We start from the raw sequence: 20,685 nt of genomic DNA, 5'->3' as shown, positions 1-20,685 counted from the left end.
AAATAATTATTGGCTGCAGGTGCCCCATTTTGTATTTATCTTTACTTGGTGGTGGCCATGTGGTTTATGGTTGCCATGTCTGTATGATCACCTGTTTGTATAAGATGGTGGTTAACAACATACGTCTTATTGTGTGGACCGCATTCAAAAACAAAATGACAAGTATCAGCGAGTATTAGAGGGTCCTGTTTGAGGTTATGGCTTGCTTACTTTGACTACAATTTTTGATATCAGATTCTTGCTTTGATTATTGGTCTTTGCTCTCTGCCTCTGGTTCATTTTCCTAACTACTTCTCTTTCTTTCTTTAGGTTTTTCCATCTTTTCATTTTTACTTTGCTTTTAACAAAATTCAAATGATACCTATTACACTATAGCACATAACAAACAACATAATTATGATCTAGTTATAAACTAACCTTAAAGGGAAAGTCATATAATATATTTGGTGGATTTGACTTCCAAATATACCTTGAACATACAATGTTTTAATGATTTAATTTAATTTGTTATACATGTAGAGTTCATATTTGCAACAGAATAGTACAAAAGGTAGATAAAAACAACAAAGTGAAATTAACTTCAAGAAAATGAATCAAAAAGTCAAAAGTCTGCAATCCAAAGTTTACCTATAAATAAAAAATCCAAAGTCAAGAATAAGAAAAATTCTCAACTTAAATTTTAAAAAGGCTAGAAGCCTTACAATAGGGGAACATGAAAGAAGGACATAATTAAAAAGAACTGTCACAGCACTGAAACTGTGGTAGAAAACATTGTAAACAGCCCATAACTTCAGTATTGATGGCCAGAGTACCTCATCCCCCTGTCATTCCCACTTCACCTTCTTTTATCTGGAATAATTATGAGTAGAATAACACACATTATTATATTATACCTTTGGTAATGCTAACATGTATCTCATCATTTCTTCTTCTTTTGGCTGCTCGCGTTGGGGTCAGAGCGTAGGGTTAACCATTGTACAGCGCCCCTGGAGCAATTGAACGGTAAGGGCATTGCTTAAGGGCCCAGCAGAGTAGGATCTCCTTTGGCAGTGACAGGGATTCAAACCGGCAACCTTCGGGATACCAGTGCAGATCCTTAGCCTCAGAGCCACCACTCCACCCTTTGTGTTCATTGTTAATCTTATCTTTTTCAAAGAAAACAAAATGTTGCCATGAAAAATTCAAAAGAGTGCTGCTAATGTCTAATTTAAAAGAAGAAAAACCTGATAATTTACTGTAAAACTAAATTGTGAAAAAGCTGATTGATAGATATATATATTTCTCACCCCCCGTGAGGGATTTTTTAAAGTGGTAAATGAGATCTGATGATATACCATGCCACACAAATGCTTTTAATGGGAAATATCAGTGTGTACTGCCAGTAACACCATTTACTGATTAACACAAAATCAATTACTTCTGGAGCCTACCATTATGCTAAATTTCTTACGAATTTTTAAGTTTTATCCTTCAAACTTTCCACAAAGATAGGGGTGAAAGAGGGCAGAATGATGGAGACAGAGCTTCCAGATTACTAGGGTACCATGCACTTAAAAGCTCTCGATATTAAACTTCCAGGCATTTCAGTATTTCATTCTCACCTTTCTATCTGAGTGTCCTTTCAAACAAGTAGCTGAAATCTTAGGTTAAAATGTGCAAAAAGACGATGTGTGGCCAGCCACAGTGACATGATGGCTGAGCAGAGCCAGCTATACTGCAAAGAGACCATCAATTAAGCAACATTAAAAATGGATTAAAGAAACTAAATCACTTGCTGTTGCTAAAAACCTGTTAAATTCACCCTTTGAAGAAAGTGACAAGAACTTCCTTCCTGCTCAGTATAAACAGAATATGATCACACCCTTCAATTTAAGCAAATACACCAATATCGCTGTAACAACTTAATTATATTAAATGCTGCTATAATAACTTAATTATATTAAATCTCAGTGATTAACAACAGTACAGTGAGACCAACTACACCTCATTGCTGCCAGCCCAGTCCCTTTGACCAGTAGACGTTTTATACAATTCCCCAAATGCATGTTTATTAACATAAACACACTTTTAAAGTAGCAGCACTTTGGGAACCTCACGCTATGTGGTTGGACTTGCCCTTTGATATCAGCACAGTTTGTACTGGCACAAGGTATTGTAAAACAAATTTTCCACTAAGGAAATTCTGCATCACTGAACATGATCATGGTTACGTTTATTATTTTTTGTTTTCCCAAGTGTAGCATTGATAGTAATGAATTGGGGTGAAAAGGTTACACTTCAAGTTTAACTTCTTTATGATGTTTACCCTGGCACAGTACTGACCTGAGAGAGAGAGAGCTGTTATGTCCCAGCGTTTCATTCTGTTCTACGGGCACCTCCTATTTTGAGTATAATTAATCTCCCAGTGTTTTCTTATACTTTCTCAATGTTACACGCTTGCCAGTTGTGCTCTACCTCAGAAAGCTACTTGTTTCAATGGCTAGAAAAAATGGATGGAATTTAACTTTTATATTAAAAATAGCCTTTGTATACTTGTAATAAATGTATTTTAATGGTGGAATTTGCCAGTTATTTGCTAGTTATTTACGTTATATTAAACTAGATGTGTAAGAATGTGCTATAAAAACAGTCTAGTGTCCTAGAAACTATTGAATTTGTCAGAAAAAAAACCTGAAATGTAGAGATGTCCGGTAATTGAAAGGAACTACTCTGGGCATCTCTCTCTCTCTCTCCTCTAGGAGGTTTCGTTTTGACGTCGTGCTCACATCGCTTGTGCATTAGCGGCTAAGCGACTTTGTCTTTCTTCTGAGGTCTTGTTGTATTAGCAGCTGGAGGAAAAGTAAAAAGGATGCCATTTTGCCAATGTGCTTGCCTCGCTTCTGTATTAGCAGCTAAGCAAGTGACTCTTTCTTCGGAGGTTTTGTTTTGCTGATGTGTTGGCCTCGCTTGTGCTATTAGTGGCTAAGCAAGTTTTCTGTTTCCTCGGAGGTGGAGCCCTCACCCCGACTCCACCTCCACCAGCAAGACAGACACACACACTTCCATGTGTAGACATTTATATATAAGATGTTTGTCTATATATTAGTGAATAGTCTATTGGAGGTTCTTACAACCCCCAGAAGTTGAATTGAATTGGTATATTCTAACTATTTCTAGCCTCTCTGACTATACATTCTCTGAGGCAACAGGTCCACCACGCCCTCGACCCTCTGCAGTTCGCATACCAGGAGAAGGTGGGAACGGAGGATGCCATCATCTATATGCTACACCGATCCCTCTCCCACTTGGACAGAGGCAGTAGTGCTGTAAGAATTATGTTTTTGGACTTCTCTAGCGCCTTCAACAACCAACTTCTGCTCCTTAGAGACAAGCTGACAGAGATGGGAATAGATTCATACCTGGTGGCATGGATTGTGGACTATCTTACAGGCAGACCTCAGTATGTGCATCTCAGGAACTGCAGGTCTGACATTGTGGTCAGCAACACAGGAGCGCAGCAGGGGACTGTACTTTCTCCGGTCCCGTTCAGCCTATATACATCAGACATCCAATACAACTCGGAGTCCTGCCACGTGCAAAAGTTCGCTGATGACACTGCTATTGTGGGCTGCATCAGGAGTGGGCAGGAGGAGGAGTATAGGAAGCTAATCAAAGACTTTGTTAAATGGTGCGACTCAAACCACTTACACCTGAACACCAGCAAGACCAAGGAACTGGTGGTGGATTTTAGGAGGCCCAGGGCCCTCATGGACCCCGTGATCATCTGAAGAGACTGTGTGCAGAGGGTACAGACCTATAAATACCTGGAAGTGCAGCTGGATTATAAATTGGACTGGACTGCCAATACTGATGCTCTGTCTAAGAAAGGTCAGAGCCGACTATACTTCCTTAGAAGGTTGGCGTCCTTCAACATCTGCAATAAGATGCTGTAGATGTTCTACCAGACAGTTGTGGTGAGTGCTCTCTTCTATGCGGTGGTGTGCTGGGGAGGCAGCATAAAGAAGAAGGATGTCTCACGCCTGGAAAAACTTGTTAGGAAGACAGGCTCTACTGTAGTAATAAAGCTGGACAGTTTAAGATCTGTAGCAGAGTGACAGGCACTAAGCAAACTCCTGTCAATCATGGAGAATTCACTGCATCCACTGAACAGTGTCATCTCCAGGCAGAGGAGTAGCTTCAGTGACAGACTGCTGCCACTGTCCTGCTCCACTGACAGACTGAGGAGATCGTTCCTCCCCCACACTATGCGACTCTTCAATTCCACCTGGGGGAGTAAATGCTAACATTATTCAAAGTTATTGTCTGCTTTTACATCCATTTTTATTACTCTTTAATGTTTTTTTTTTGTATTAGTATACTGCTGCTGGATTATGTGAATTTCCCCTTGGGATTATCTATCTATCTATCTATCTATCTATCTATCTATCTATCTATCTATCTATCTATCTATCTATCTATCTATCTATCTATCTATCTATCTATCTATCTATCTATCCATTATACTCAGTTAGTGACCTGCCTTGCTGTGTGTAAGGCATTGAGGGCACATGGTTTTAAACTGTGCCTTGCGTGCCAAGTACATGAAAGACAACACTCTCTATTAAATGTGCAGTGCCATGTGTTTAAAGCGTACTGAAGAACAAGTAAAGCATCATTAAGTATAGAAACAACTAAAGTTTGACAAGAAAAGCAAAGTTTTAGTGAAGATACTTTTTTCTAATTAATAATGTAACAACCTTTCTTCTTTATTCTTGTGTGGGCTATTTGCTTTGAATTTTCACTAAATCTTTTTGGACTGAGAGATTTCTCTCGGCATTCATTTTACCCATGCTTGATCCTGCCTTACGCATCCGCAGCTACAAATGGTTAAGGACTTTACTTTCAAGCCACACATTTGGTTTTGTGGTTCTGACTTCACTGCATAATCACCATATAAATATGAGCAAATCATTTATCCTGCCTGTAAAATAAGTAAGCGAAAGACTACTGCATTTATACAGTGTAATATCTCCATTAGTGGTAACATAACAAGGTGTTCTTTGTGAAAATGCTGTGCAAAAATTATTAAAAGCTGTAAGATTCATTTTTTAAAACCATAAATCCAATCTTTCCCATCTGGGCACAGTTCATCAAACAGCCGTAAATGGGATGCCAGCCCATAGCATGGCACACTTGTGCATACTCCCACAGTCACTTGTGCCAGATTAGGGTGAATTCATCTATTTATCTCACCTACACATTTTTGGGATGTGGGGGGAATACCCAAAGGAAACCTCATGTACACATGATGAGTGACAAAAAAATAAGCTCAAACTTGTTTAATCCAATTAAGTCTCAACTGGGGTTGGGGCCTGTCTCAGTAGCACTGAACAGGAGCAGCTATGCCATCAAAAGGCCCATTCACGCACACCACCAACCCACCTAAAAATGATATTGGACATGTTCTTTATAAAATATTTTTAATTTTTTTTCCTTTTAATATATTGAAGTGTGTTTTTGTTCATAGCTTGGATGAAATAAAGTTCTTTCGGAAATAAAATAAACCCTTTTGTTTATATATACACTCACCTAAAGGATTATTAGGAACACCATACTAATACGGTGTTTGACCCCCTTTCGCCTTAATTCTACGTGGCATTGATTCAACAAGGTGCTAAAAGCATTCTTTAGAAATGTTGGCCCATATTGATAGGATAGCATCTTGCAGTTGATGGAGATTTGTGGGATGCACATCCAGGGCACGAAGCTCCCGTTCCACCACATCCCAAAGATGCTCTATTGGGTTGAGATCTGGTGACTGTGGGGGCCATTTTAGTACAGTGAACTCATTGTCATGTTCAAGAAACCAATTTGAAATGATTCGAGCTTTGTGACATGGTGCATTATCCTGCTGGAAGTAGCCATCAGAGGATGGGTACATGGTGGTCATGAAGGGATGGACATGGTCAGAAACAATGCTCAGGTAGCCCGTGGCATTTAAACGATGCCCAATTGGCACTAAGGGGCCTAAAGTGTGCCAAGAAAACATCCCCCACACCATTACACCACCACCACCAGCCTGCACAGTGATAACAAGGCATGATGGATCCATGTTCTCATTCTGTTTATGCCAAATTCTGACTCTACCATTTGAATGTCTTAACAGAAATCGAGACTCATCAGACCAGGCAACATTTTTCCAGTCTTCAACTGTACAATTTTGGTGAGCTTGTGCAAATTGTAGCCTCTTTTTCCTATTTGTAGTGGAGATGAGTGGTACCCGGTGGGGTCTTCTGCTGTTGTAGCCCATCCGCCTCAAGGTTGTGCGTGTTGTGGCTTCACAAATGCTTTTCTGCATACCTCGGTTATAACGAGTGGTTATTTCAGTCAAAGTTGATCTTCTATCAGCTTGAATCAGTCGGCCCATTCTCCTCTGACCTCTAGCATCAACAAGGCATTTTCGCCCACAGGACTGCCGCATACTGGATGTTTTTCCCTTTTCACACCATTCTTTGTAAACCCTAGAAATGGTTGTGCGTGAAAATCCCAGTAACTGAGCAGATTGTGAAATACTCAGACTGGCCCATCTGGCACCAACAACCATGCCACGCTCACCTTTCTTTCCCATTCTGACATTCAGTTTGGAGTTCAGGAGATTGTCTTGACCAGGACCACACCCCTAAATGCATTGAAGCAACTGCCATGTGATTGGTTGATTAGATAATTGCATTAATGAGAAATTGAACAGGTGTTCCTAATAATCCTTCAGGTGAGTGTATATACATATATGACCCAACAAACATAGGGCATAACGCAGGGACAATCCATGAACAGGGCAGCAGTCCATTGCATTGTGATGAGATGATGTGCAAGGAAATCCCTTGCAGACACGAGGAGAGCATGCAAAGTGCACACAGACAACTAGGGAATGCAGAACGTATTTACGTACTGTGACGTGCACAATTTGAGAGATACAATTGGTGACATTTTTTTTTGTTTTGTTTTTCCAATGGGAGCACAGCATCAGAAGCGGGATTTGAACCCATAACTATTATGCCATTCTACCTACAGTATTTGTGCCCAGGATCATGGACACAAGGGACAATATATAGATAGATAGATAGATAGATAGATATGCTAAATTACTTTACCTACAAGGGGTAAAAAAAATTATTATTAATTTCATTTTCAATAGATAATTTACTTTTGCATACCAAATGTACTGATCCTGTTTCTATCAATTTGCCATTTTATTTTGTCAGTCTACACTACATGTGCGTCTTTTCACATTTAGTAGTGTCACCTTTTCAGAAAGCATTATACTTTGAATCATTTGTTTTATATTGTTGATTTTTAAATTGAACTATATAAGATAAATGTCAATTGATTGATTTTTATATGGTGGAAGTTTACATGTATAAATCTTTCAGTTGTGCCCTGGGAAAACTAAATGCAATGTAATTTAAACAATAAACATAATCTGCACTGATTTATTTTGTCAGGTAACCATTATGTGTTTGGCTGAAAATCAGTTATGCTTAACTGCAGTGCCCTTTTCTTTTCTCAAGCTATTACCAATAACTGCAGGGGTGCATACCCTTCCTGAAATATATACAGTGCATCCAGAAAGTATTTACAGCACATCACTTTTTCCACATTTTGTTATGTTACAGCTTTATTCCAAAATGGATTAAATTTATTTATTTTCCTTAGAATTCTACACACAACACCCCATAATGACAATGTGGAAAAAGTTTACTTGAGAAATTTTGCAAATTTATTAAAAATAAAAAAACTGATAAATCACATGTACATAAGTATTCACAGCCTTTGCCATGAAGCTCAAAATTGAGCTCAGGTGCATCCTGTTTCCCCTGATCATCCTTGAGATGTTTCCGCAGCTTAATTGGAGTCCTCCTGTGGTAAATTCAGTTGATTGGACATGATTTGGAAAGGCACACACCTGTCTATATAATGTCCCACAGTTGACAGTTCATGCCAGAGCACAAACCAAGCATGAAGTCAAAGGAATTGTCTGTAGACCTCTGAGACAGGATTGTCTCGAGGCACAAATCTGAGGAAGGTTACAGAAAAATGTCTGCTGCTTTGAAGGTCCCAATGAGCACAGTGGCCTCCATCAACCATAAGTGGAAGAAGTTCAAAACCACCAGGACTCTTCCTAGAGCTGACCGGCCATCTAAACTGAGAGATCGGGGGAGAAGGGCCTTAGTCAGGGTGGTGACCAAGAACCCGATGGTCACTCTGTTAGAGCTCCAGAGGTCCTCTGTGGAGAGAGGAGAACCTTCCAGAAGGACAACCATCTCTGCAGCAATCCAACAATCAGGCCTGTATGGTAGAGTGGCCAGACGGAAGCCACTCCTTAGTAAAAGGCACATGGCAGCCTGCCTGGAGTTTGCCATAAGGCACCTGAAGGACTCTCAGACCATGAGAAACAAAATTCTCTGGTCTGATGAAACAAAGGTTAAACTCTTTGGTGTGAATGCCAGGCATCACGATTGGAGGAAACCAGGCACCGCTCATCACCAGGCCAATACCATCCCTACAGTAAAGCATGGTGGTGGCAGCATCATGCTGTGGGGATGTTTTTTAGCATCAGGAACTCGGAGACTAGTCAGGATAAAGGGAAAGATGACTGCAGCAATGTACAGAGACATCCTGGATGAAAACCTGCTCCAGAGCGCTCTTGACCTAACACTGGGACGACGGTTCATTCTTCAGCAGGACAACGACCCTAAGCACACAGCCAAGATATCAAAGGAGTGGCTTCAAGACAACTCTGTGAATGTCCTTGAGTGGCCCAGCGAGAGCCCAGACTTGAATCCGATTGAACATCTCTGGAGAGATCTTAAAATGGCTGTGCACCGACGCTTCCCATCCAACCTGATGGAGCTTGAGAGGTGCTGCAAAGAGGAATGGGCGAAACTGACCAAGGATAGGTGTGCCAAGCTTGTGGCATCTAATTGCTGCCAAAGGTGCATCTACAAAGTATTGAAGAAAGGCTGTGAATACTTATGTACATGTGATTTCTCAGTTTTTTTATTTTTAATAAATTCGTAAAAATCTAAAAAGTAAACTTTTTTCACGTTGTCATTATGGGGTGTTGTGTGTAGAATTCTGAGTAAAAAAATGAATTTAATTCATTTTGGAATAAGGCGGTAACATAACAAAATGTGGAAAAAGTGATGTGCTGTGTATACTTTCCGGATGCACTGGAAAATATGTGATTTATGGAAGCATTTTGAGATGTCCTCGCTCTAAAATAATGGCCCCACCTTGTGCAATATGAGCCTCTGAATCTCTTACTGTATGAATTGTTCATGAATTGTCCAACTTTCATTCATTCCTCTAATTCCCAAGATAGTTTTTCAGTTCAGGGGTGTCAGGGGCCATGCCACAATAGGCACGAATCAATTTTTAACCAGGAATCAGTCCATGCTTCAATTATACTCACTCCCATGAGCTAATTTGGAGACATCAATTAATTGAACATGCAAGTGTTTGGGAGGAATCCTGGATTTTTTGGAGAAAGGCAGCAGAAGGATTCAGGTTCAGCTTCCACTGTCTCACTGGCTGACCCTTAGTAAGCCAATTACAAAAAACAAAGAGAACTGTTAATAGTTATGTTGTGTTTTCTGATCTTAAAAATCACCCTGGGTAAAGTCAACAGCCAAGTGTCATTCTCAAACTCCATTCAGGCTCATGAGAGATTGTGTTTAGGAATTGACTGATGTGCTGCTGTGCTGCTTGTCCTGCTCAGCATGTGAACTCAGAGCCTTCTGGTTACAGAACACACTTCTCAGCCAGTGGAGCTTAAGGAGAACTCCTGGTGGTCAAGTGGCTGATCAGGGCTTCTAAATGCAAGGCTGCCTCATACATAGCAGTGGGTTCTTGCCCTTTGTCTCTGCCTTGTCATTTTGTCTCTAACTCTCATTCTTACAGTTCCATCTCCTGTGTTGTCAACTGGTTCTACAATTAATTAATGGACTGATGTTGGTTTCCATTTACATTAATCAGTTTCTACCTTGTTTTCTGTGTGTTTTAACTAATCTGTATCTATATAGGTCCTAGTTTATTGAGTGGTATAATCTATTCTAGCATTTTAATTTGGGAGATATTGCGGTGATCTGCAACTGCACTTGAGGAGTGAGGAGTGCTGTGCAAGAACAAATTATTTTGTATTTATTACATTGTATTTCTGAGGTGGCAATTGTAGATTGTCCATCTAGCCCAGAGACGAGGACTACTTGTATTCTGTTTAGTGTGTTGTATTTATCTTACCTTTTGACACCAAGTGAAGGGAAGGGAATCTCTCTTTGAATTTCCCTTCCCAAGATTTCTTCTCTTTTCTTCCTGCACAGTTTTATTGTAATTTTTTGTCTTTTTAGAGAGACATGGCTGGTAATTAAAAAAGGCCTGTTAAAGCATATTGAGGCATTCTTTGCGTGATTATGGGCTAAACAAAAAGAAATCGTTATTGTATCCCATCAGCACTGGACACAAGGCAGGAACCATCCCTGGTTGGTATGCCGGTCCATTGCAGGGTCCATTCATGCACACACACATGGCAAATTTGGAATCACCAGTTAACCTTACCTTCATTCTTTGAAAATCTGAAATGAAACCAGAGTACCCCAGGAAAATCCACCCATCCATTCCAGGGGGAATTCACACTTTACATGGGATTTGAGCCCTGGATGCTGAATAATTAACAATAATAACAATTACACATTTATTTAGCATTTTTCTCACTAGTCAAAGTGCTTTACACTGTGAGTGGGGGAGCCATTTCTACCACCATCAATTGGTAGCATCCCCTGGATAATGCAGCAGCAGCCATTTTGCACCAGTACACTCATCAACAGTATGAGGGTGGTGAAGAAGTGAGAAGTCAAAGTCAAGATTAGGGGTCCAGAATGAACAAGGTCATGGTGGGCAGTTTAGCCAGGACATCGGGATACACACACTCTTTTTGAAAGATGCCCAGAGATTTTTAAGACCTCAGTTTTATGTCTCATGTTAAGAATGGTGCCAGTTTTTTACTGCCCTTGTCACTGAACTGCGGCATTGGGATCAACACACAGACCACAAGGTAAGCACCTCTGCTGGTCTTACCAGCATTTTCTCCAGCAGCAACCCAAGCTTTTCCTACTGCAGATGGTCTCCCAAACATGCTTAACTTCAAGTGGATTGCCTATTTTGAGGTGCATGTGCTATGGCTGCTGAATCCCTCATGTAACTGTGCTATAACTACAATGCCACCTTTCAGCCATAATACAGTATAATCATAAAAACACCCAATGCAAAAACGAGGAAAACATGCAAACTCCACAGAGATAATGCCTAGGATGTAATTTGAAGACAGGGCTTCAGGGCTGTGATACACTACAATGGGCCTTTAAACAATTTGCATGACATATACTCACCCATTACCCAAATCATCTTTGACTGGTAAAATATCATGAGCAAACAAAGCTTATTCTGGAAGGTGTGTGCATAAGACCAACTATGTAAACAGCAAGTAAATAAGAAATGAATTCAGTCTGGAAATTAATAAACATTGAAAACCAGCCTCTGATCGAGGGATTACTTGTAGTAAAAACATACAGCCACAGAGGCCCTCTAAGAATGGCACTAAGCAGCCTTGCACAAACAAGGCAGCTGAGTATTCATTCCTTCATTTTCCAGGTCCATTTGTTCCTATACAAGAGTGCAAAGTGAAGCATTAGGAACAATCCAGGAACCAAAGATGGAGATTGCTTCAGTTCATTTTATATTATAAAAATTTTAAAAACATATCTAAATAATAAGATACACTTCCATCCAGTTTAAGGTACAATATGGTTGCCAATAATTACTCTTAAGATGACATCCATGTAATTCAGGATCCCCTAGCTTTTTGACGTCATTGCAGGGAATAGAGTTGTTAAAAGCTCAGCTTGTATGTTGAATCCGGTTAAGCAGCTGTAATAAGTGCGACTTGCTGCTTCATTGTTTTTTTAATGCCCTGTGAGAATACAGTCATATTGAATATTTACCCTTAGAGCTGCTTAAACCCTGCCTTCAGGCTAATCTTTCACCAGAGCATCAATCACATAATTACAGGGTGTCTGCCTTTATAGGCCTTTTAGAGGATACACATAGTTTACATGATTAACGGGGCTTAAAACAGAAAGCACCGGCTTTTTTTAGTCATTCACTAAATAAAAAGCCTAGGTGGGCAGGCCACACTGTCACCATTCCCACTTTTCTTGGCTGTTTCTCATACCAGCTTCTTGTTTACTGATAAGATGGAAAGCCCCATTCACTAAAAAAAAAAAAACAATTCAATAATGGATAAATGACCTTTGCAGACTCTGCTTGCTTTATTTTTCCATGTCGTGAACCACATACAGCAGTACCTGTGCCTCCATAGGGCAGGTCTTGTGCAATTGCTGAACCAAAACAAAAGGCTGCTTCTCCTTTCCTCTCTTTTTGGAGCCACCTTACTGCTTTACTGCTGCCCTATGGCTCCATTACCCATTCCAGCTGTGATCATTACATAAAGGCTTCTTTAGCTATTAATGCCGGCTTAAATGAAAGCGTTTCAGTGAATAAAAATGGTGAAGCAGGGAAAAACGAGAAGGAACTGCACATCAGGAACTTGTTGATTGAAAAGCAGGCCATATGACTTTTGTGCCTTTTACAAGTGGCACAGTATTTAGGTCTGAAATCAAATACTAATTATAAGCCCAGTTTCCTCTAGGGGTGCAGTTACAAAATGAAGAGATTTTCCTTATGTAGTAGTAATCACATTGCATATTCTGCCGATTGGCACTATTAAAGGAGCACAACCAACGCAAATCGTGAGAATATAAACTACAGTATAGAGTACAACAGCAAAAAATAAGACTAGTAGCATCAAACACCTGCTTTAGCACTGTTATGTCTCTTTTATCTCCAAGAAACTTTTAACTTTAGACTGAGACCTGCATTCTGAGTCTTCATATTAGATCAGCAAAAAATCAAATTGTTTCCAGGAGCTATAATGTTTAGAGTTAATTTTTACATGCATTGTCTGGTATTTCTACCAAACAGAGAAAATTATCGTGACATAACAATGTCAAAAGCACTTTACTGAATCTGAGGGACCACAGCCTATCCATAGGTCAAGTCCACATGAAGTCCTACTCAGGTGGACACCAAAAGTGGGATTATTTAGGATTACCAGTTACCCTAACATGCACATCTTTAGGGATGCCCAGAGAAAAGCCAATGCAGACATGGAGAGAACATTCAAATTCCACACAGAAAACAACTGGACACAGGATTTGAACCCAACATGCTGAATCCTTGAAACAGCAGCACAATCCACTACACCAGAGGAAAGGTATTACAGCATTATTATTATTATTATTATTGCTGATGTTGCTGTTAATCCATTTCCTATCCTGCTTATCCAATTCAGGGTCACTTTCAGTCAGTGCCTATACCATGAATATTAGGCACAGGGCATGGACCAACCTTCATACACACACCCATTCACAATTTAGGATCAACAACTCACATGTAATATCCTAGGCAGGATATTAAGATGGTTCCCTGACTTTGAGCTGCTGGATTATGCAGGTTCAGTAATTAATTATAATTAATTACTAATAATAATAATGGCTGGTCCCTGCTTTTAGCCTGATAATACTGGGATAGTGAAGTGTTTATGGGATCTTGAACAGGATCAATAAGTTTAGTAATAGATGGATGTTAATAATGAGGATCATAACATTAATACATTTGAACACTTCACATAAAACCAGACCAGTTTACGTGCAGTGTCAGCAGGGAAAATCTGCATGGTTGAAACTAATGCATCTCCAAATTGAGGCACTCAAGAAAGAACTGGGAATCTTCATGGTATCCTACTGTAACAAGTGTTCTAAAATGTCAGGTAAAAAGTACTTACTTTGCAGACTCCACTTGGAGAGCTGACAAAAGAACAAATGCCTGCAATTGCATTCAGAAATTGCCCATCAATGTGAGGAAACTCAGACATTACAATGCAGGCAAGTGATGTAAGGATTATAATACTTCCTTCAGGGTCAATCAGAAGAGAACTTATGAGAGGATCCTATAGAAATCAACCCGACTAAAAACACATTGGGGGGAATCATTAAACGTATGGGAGGCTTTTAAACAGCATAACAACAACATTGAGTGGTTCCCAAATAAACATTCTTGGCTTGAAAACTGCACGGTAAGAGAGCACATGACACATAAAGAGTTCAAATTTAGGACCAGTAGGATCAACAATTGATGGTCACCAGTATCCAAAACCTCCAGACTAGTGGCTGCAGACTCTTATCGGTATGCATGTCCTTTCTATACAATGCTTCTCAGATGTACTGAGATCCCAGGAACAACTGACCAACTTTACTACCTTTGGGAAATCTTTTCATTAGCCAAAAGTCACAAACACTTCCAACCATATTATTATGCCAAATACATAATGGAGTTCAGCTGACCAAGAGAAGAGATGCTGCGAAACTAGCCAGAGATTTGCTAGCAAGAGGTTTATCCTGTCTTTCACCAATTCAAAACCCAACTCAATAATCTTAGTCTTTTGCCAGAATCATAAAGCTTAGTACTGAGAAGAGAACCCTAAACACTAAGCACAACTGCAGTAAGTTTTCCTTTGCTTTTATCCACAGACTGAGACATGGAACACTCAAGCACTCATCTATAAAAAGGCCAATTTGTAGGGTCATTATTGTCACGTGTGCAGAGTAATAAGGTGAAATTCTTACATGTATATGGTATTCAACATGCAACACCTTAACACTCTCCAACCCCTTGCTTCATGAATATATCGACATGATCTGTAAATGTCTGATTTTCTTATCTGAAAAACCTCAACATCCATTTGTCATAAGTTACTGTAGTGTGACGTATCACTCGTAAATATAAATGAACAGCAAAACATAGTGTTTTTGCTTTGTAAAAAAATTTGAAAAATAAATTCCACCTGGCTTCCAGCAAAATTTGTGCCATTTACACAAGAAAGGTGTTTATTTCCTATCTGCACTTTGATATGTTCATTCTGCATGTGTCTGCCTGTCATTTAGTATTTAAATAATGATGCCGTGAAAAAACAAGGTAATGGTGAGAGGTAAGGGGTGGCAGTAGGAGCTTTCCACGTTTTCCCGTGGAGTAAACAGAATAACAATAAACAGACTAATAATAGAATAATAATAAAATCGAATAATAATAAAAATAATAAATGATAAATAAAATAATAAAATAGAATAATAGAATAATGTAAATGTGCACAATGATGAATTTTGGTATATCTTAGTGTGGAAATTATGCAGCGTGCCACATTTGTACCACTTCAAGAGGCAAACATTGAATTTATTTTAGTGGTATGGTACAGATTACATATGATGTGCAGTTGCAGAAAGGAACACAGTTATACAAGAAAATGTGAATGATCCATTAGTGAGCAATAGTTCTTGTTTTCCACCTCATGAACCCATTAAATGATTATTTAGTAAATTTTGTGTTTCACAATTGCAAAATCTTCTGCAAACTAATTTTAGTGTCAGTTTCATGAAACTTATCTTTTTGCTTATCACTTCTTATTACATTAAAATGCTTAAGGTTTGGTGTTCTATCTAGTATTACCCAAAAAAGGCTACTATAATTTGGATTAATGGATTACTACAAGTTTCTAATTAACTTATCATAAAACATCTTTAGAATATGAAACATAAACCAGAGCACCTGGTGAAAATCCAACAGATGGAGAATGTGCAAACGCCACACGTATAGTGAATGGGTTCAGATTTGACTCTGCATGCGAGATCCATGAGGCAGTAGAACTAACTTTGTTCTAACCAAAGTAGTGGTTGATGATGAATGGTTGCACAATGGTTAGTTAGTGCTGCTACCTTATGTATCCTACCACAACAGATCCAATGGGCCGGGTCGGAATCCACCACCCAGTTATTACTTGTGTGGAATCTATCTGTGTCTGCATGAATGTTCCCCTGGGCACTATGGTTCCCTTCCACAACCCCTAAGACGTACAGTTTAGATTGACTGGTGGTTCAAAATTGTCTCTGTGTGGGTTTGTGCTTGAGTGATGATGGACTGTTGCCTACTGGGATTGGTTCTGACCACTAATGACCCTGAGTTGGATTAAGCAGGATTAAGAGTGCTATGTTATGCTATGTTACTGCTTTAACTGGTGAACATCTTATGCAATGGCTACAGTTTTATACTGCTAATTTTCCCATCACCATCCCCCACCCAAAAAAATCTCCTGCTCTCAGTGTTTCTAATTTAGTGTTGAGGCTTTCAGTGTGTAACAAAACAGCAGATGGCCTTATTAAGCATCCAGGACTTTCATGTTCTCAACATGCATGAGGCTGACCGCACACTTTCCTAGGAAACCCATTGCAATCAAGCAATATACAGATTTTGTTGAGATTTACCGTCTTTAAACGTATAGAAAATGTAACAACATGTGGCCTAGGAAGCACTTCTGCAATAATGTTTTCTGTTTATTAAGGAAAATTAATGTTTTCAGAGGGCAGGGAACATTCATAAATCACTCTAAAATGGGTTTTTACCTTACATTATCTTTTAGCTCAACAAGCATAGTGTTATCATAAGCTAATACAGTAGGTAAAAGCCACATAAAGTGCTTGTTTCCAAGAAGCTTTGCTGTGCAGCCCAAGATTGCCATATTATCATCCTATTTCCTGGAGGAGATTGTTTTACTCCACAGCAACACTAACAGCCTAAATCACAGGCACAGAGACAGCACCATCTACTAGAGTACACCTGGGGTTTGAAAGTGCATCAGCTAATACTCCAGGGCTCTTCTAACCACCAACAAAGTGCTGAAACCCACAGAGCAGCAACGGAAACAAGATTTCCGCAGTTTAAAGCAAAAGTGTACTTTTACTGCTTTTCCAAGTCTCACCTTTGAGATTTGCGCATCATTTGCTGCATATTACAATTAATAATTATCTCTGCCACATAGCTCCAGAGTGCAATGTTGGAATTTTTAGTTATTTTCTTTGGGTACTCCAATTTTCCATCCATACCTTAAATATTGGTGTGTTAGATTAACTGGTGACTCTATATTGGCCCTCAAGGAGACTGAGAGTGGGGAGATGTGGAAACGGACTGGCATCTCATTGTGAACTGGTGCCTGCTTTGCACACTGTGTGGCAAGATAAACATTGACCATCCTTGAATCGTGAACTGGATTAAGCAAGTTTGGGAATGTTATGTTATGTTGCCTGAGTTAGCAGACAGTAATTTGGGAAAAAACATTTTGTACACTCTGTTTATTTCTTACTTTGTTTTTTCTCCCACTTCCCAAAGATTTGCTTGCTAGCTTGATTGGTGCATCTAAATTGACTGTGTGTGGTGTGTGTGTGTGTAGTTATGAGTGTGCCCTGCAACAGACTGACACCCAGTGTATCTGGAGAAGATCTGCCCTCCTCTGACCCTGAAATGGAGTAAGTGGATTTAAGAGTTAATGTGCCCCTTTAATACTACATTGTTTTTTTAACTGCACACTAATTTAGCCAATCAAGTACAGATCAGTACCTTCATTAGCCAAATCAGATATCATAATGATGGAATAAACAAAAATGTAATATAATCGAGGGTAATTTATGCCATGCAGAAAGCTGATATGTTTGTGCACTGCTATTATATTGTCATATTGTCATAGAATGATTCTACTGTAGCATCCGGCTAACGTGTCTAATAAATCTATTTTCTAAATTAACTTTTTAAAGTAGAGGAGAATGAGGAGTTGGAACCAATTCCAGCATAAGTGTGTGCAAGGCAGGAGATGGATGGGTCAACAGTTTATTGAGCATATTTAGAAACTCCTTTCAACTTTACACCAAGGACAGGAGCTAGAAACCAGATGCCCTGGAAGAAGATGACACAAACATGGGCAGAATCAGTGGCATCAGAAGAAGGGCTTTAGAGGCTTAATGCTGCATTTACATGTTCTTCGATAATTTGGAGCTCCGAGTTGTAACAGTTCAGTCGATTTCTGATCAGACAATTTGGAGAAACGTAAGTTTCCTATTGATTTGTTACTTGGTCTACAAAAAAATGTAATTAAACAATATTATTTGTGTAAATAAAAAGCAAAATAAACTTATTAAATGTGTATCAATTACTTTGCTACAAATTCAATTTCGACCAAGGAATTACTGGCTGAGTAAATTGTAAGTTTAATTTTACCCAATTGAATTGAAGGTGAAAGGTCAGCTTTACATTTCAACTAGGACAATTCAGGTAGCTTTGCCTTGACCAAATTGTCTGACTTGTAGCCCAGAGTTCTCTGTGTATTCACTTGAATTTTCCATCTCGATACTTGTATTTAGCATCCGTCCGAGAGTATGTGTACGCAGTACAAGCCTCTGATATGTTGTGCCAAGCCCTTAATCTTTTTGTTTATTTTTATTTAATTAATCCAGTGAATCTGAAACCCCAAGGACCCTCCTTCCACCCCACCACTCTTCAATGTGATATCTGTATATCTCTATAGTTCTATATAGTTCTATAAAGAACTCTTTAAAATTTAATTGCAACAAAATTGAACTCCTGCAAATTGGGACTAAAGTGCAACTTAATAAAACGAGCTCCTTCCCAGTCCATCTTGGCGATGATCTCATCAGACCTGCCTCTACTGCAGAGAATCTTGGTGTCATTTTTGATTCCTCCCTCTCTTATTCCGCCCACATAAATCACATTAAGAAAGTTTCTTACTTCCACCTCTGTAACATATCCCATGTTCGCTCCTTCCTCTCCTTTTCTAATGCTGAGACACTTGTCCATGCTCTTATCACATCTCGCATAGATTATTGTAACTCGCTGCTGGCAGGTGTCCCTTCTAATCTTATATCACAGCTCCAGCTTATTCAAAACTTGGCTGCAAGAGTCCTTACTCAAACCCGCAGTAGTGAGCACATCACACCCATCCTGCTCCGTCTTCACTGGCTCCCTGTGTTTTACAGCATCGAATATAAAATCCTACTAATAACCTACAAAGCCATAAATAACCTCGCGTCAAAATACATCAGTGACCTTCTCCATCACTATATGCCTGTCCGCCCATTAAGATCCTCCGATTCTGGCAATCTTGCTGTGCCCCACACTAATCTACACTCCATGGGTGACAGGGCCTTCAGCTGTTTAGCGCCCAGACTCTGGAATGACCTACCGAAATTAATCAGGTCAGCTGACTTGATGAATTCTTTTAAAAAACAACTCAAAATTCATCTTTTCAGCAAGGCTTTTAGCTCTACCTGACTTTATTATCCTTCTTTCAGTTTACCTTTCTGTCAAGATGCTCATGTAACCTGTATGTGTGTGCTAGACCATCAATTATGTTGTTTGTTAGGCTTTCTCTGAATTTACTGTCTTAATCTTCTTTTTTATTTATTTGGTTTGTACTATGCTATATACTGTATACCCTGCTGTTCTTTCTTATATTCTGTAAGTGCCTTGAGCATGGGAAAGGCGCTATATGAATAAAATGTATTATTATTATTATTATTATTATTATTTTTATTATATCAACATGCGCAAAAGCCCCAGTTGGACACCCCTCTACTTCTTGATGTTATGTATATTTATCTACGTGCCTGAAACACCGATCAGATCCCAGCACTCTTTGGCTCAATCTAGACACCAAAAATAGGGATAATACCAAAAAAATAATCAAAATGCCCATGAGGAGAACATGCAAAACCCTTCCATATGAGCAGAAAATCAGAGCTGAAGAGCTTTGAGGCACAGCTGCAATGCTGAAAACCAAGTTGTTAAACATTTGAGTTTGGTAAGTGTCTTAAGGGGATCCATTTCAGTGGACACTTTGGAAAAGAGGGCTACACTTCTGCTCTACTAACATTTGTGTACCACTTCCAAGGCAAGAGGAAATCTCACCTGAGAAAACTTGACATCACTTCTGCTTATTCCAGACTTCTTCTCTTCTAGTCCCCAGACGATAAAGTATCCAGACACAGGAAATTCAATGTTATTTGGCCAGAAAATGCTTAAACAGTCATGACCTTAAGAACCTTTACTATTTTAAAGGTATTCTTCTTCCATTCTTTGCGATGCCTAACATGTTTGCTCAATTAAATGGGGATTCCCAGGTAGGACGTCCCAACATTTTCTTATATTTTTGTCTGTTTTACTCACACAGATGTTGAGGGATTTTCGCTTGATTTCTCTGTAGATACTTTGGTTCCTACTCTTTAATGCAAAACTAATTTTGTCATGTTGATCAGTGCTGCTAAACTGAACCAACATGAGAGTGTATGTGCTGTAGCCTGCAGTGGATAGGTATCAAGTAGTGAATACTGCTTTCCAGTAAGAGTAGAGTTCACCAACTGCAGTATGGATTACGGCCAAATGAAAATAAATTTATTAATAAGACAAAAACAAAGCCCAAAAAGATCATTATACTTATTCAGAAAACATTACTTTAGCTGCCAAAAGATGAAGAAAATGAAAGTGTAGTTTTCAAAGTAAATTCTTCACATTTCACCATCCTACCAGTCACATACTGATTTTTCTAGTAAAAGTTTAGAAATGCGGCTTGAATGGGAAACCATTTTAGAAGAAGATGCTGACATATTTGCTCTATTGTGAGTATGCTGCTTTAAGGCA

This window comes from Polypterus senegalus, chromosome 1, assembly GCF_016835505.1.
Source record: "Polypterus senegalus isolate Bchr_013 chromosome 1, ASM1683550v1, whole genome shotgun sequence".
Classification (NCBI taxonomy): domain Eukaryota; kingdom Metazoa; phylum Chordata; class Cladistia; order Polypteriformes; family Polypteridae; genus Polypterus; species Polypterus senegalus.
Note: the sequence above shows the minus strand (reverse complement) of the source record.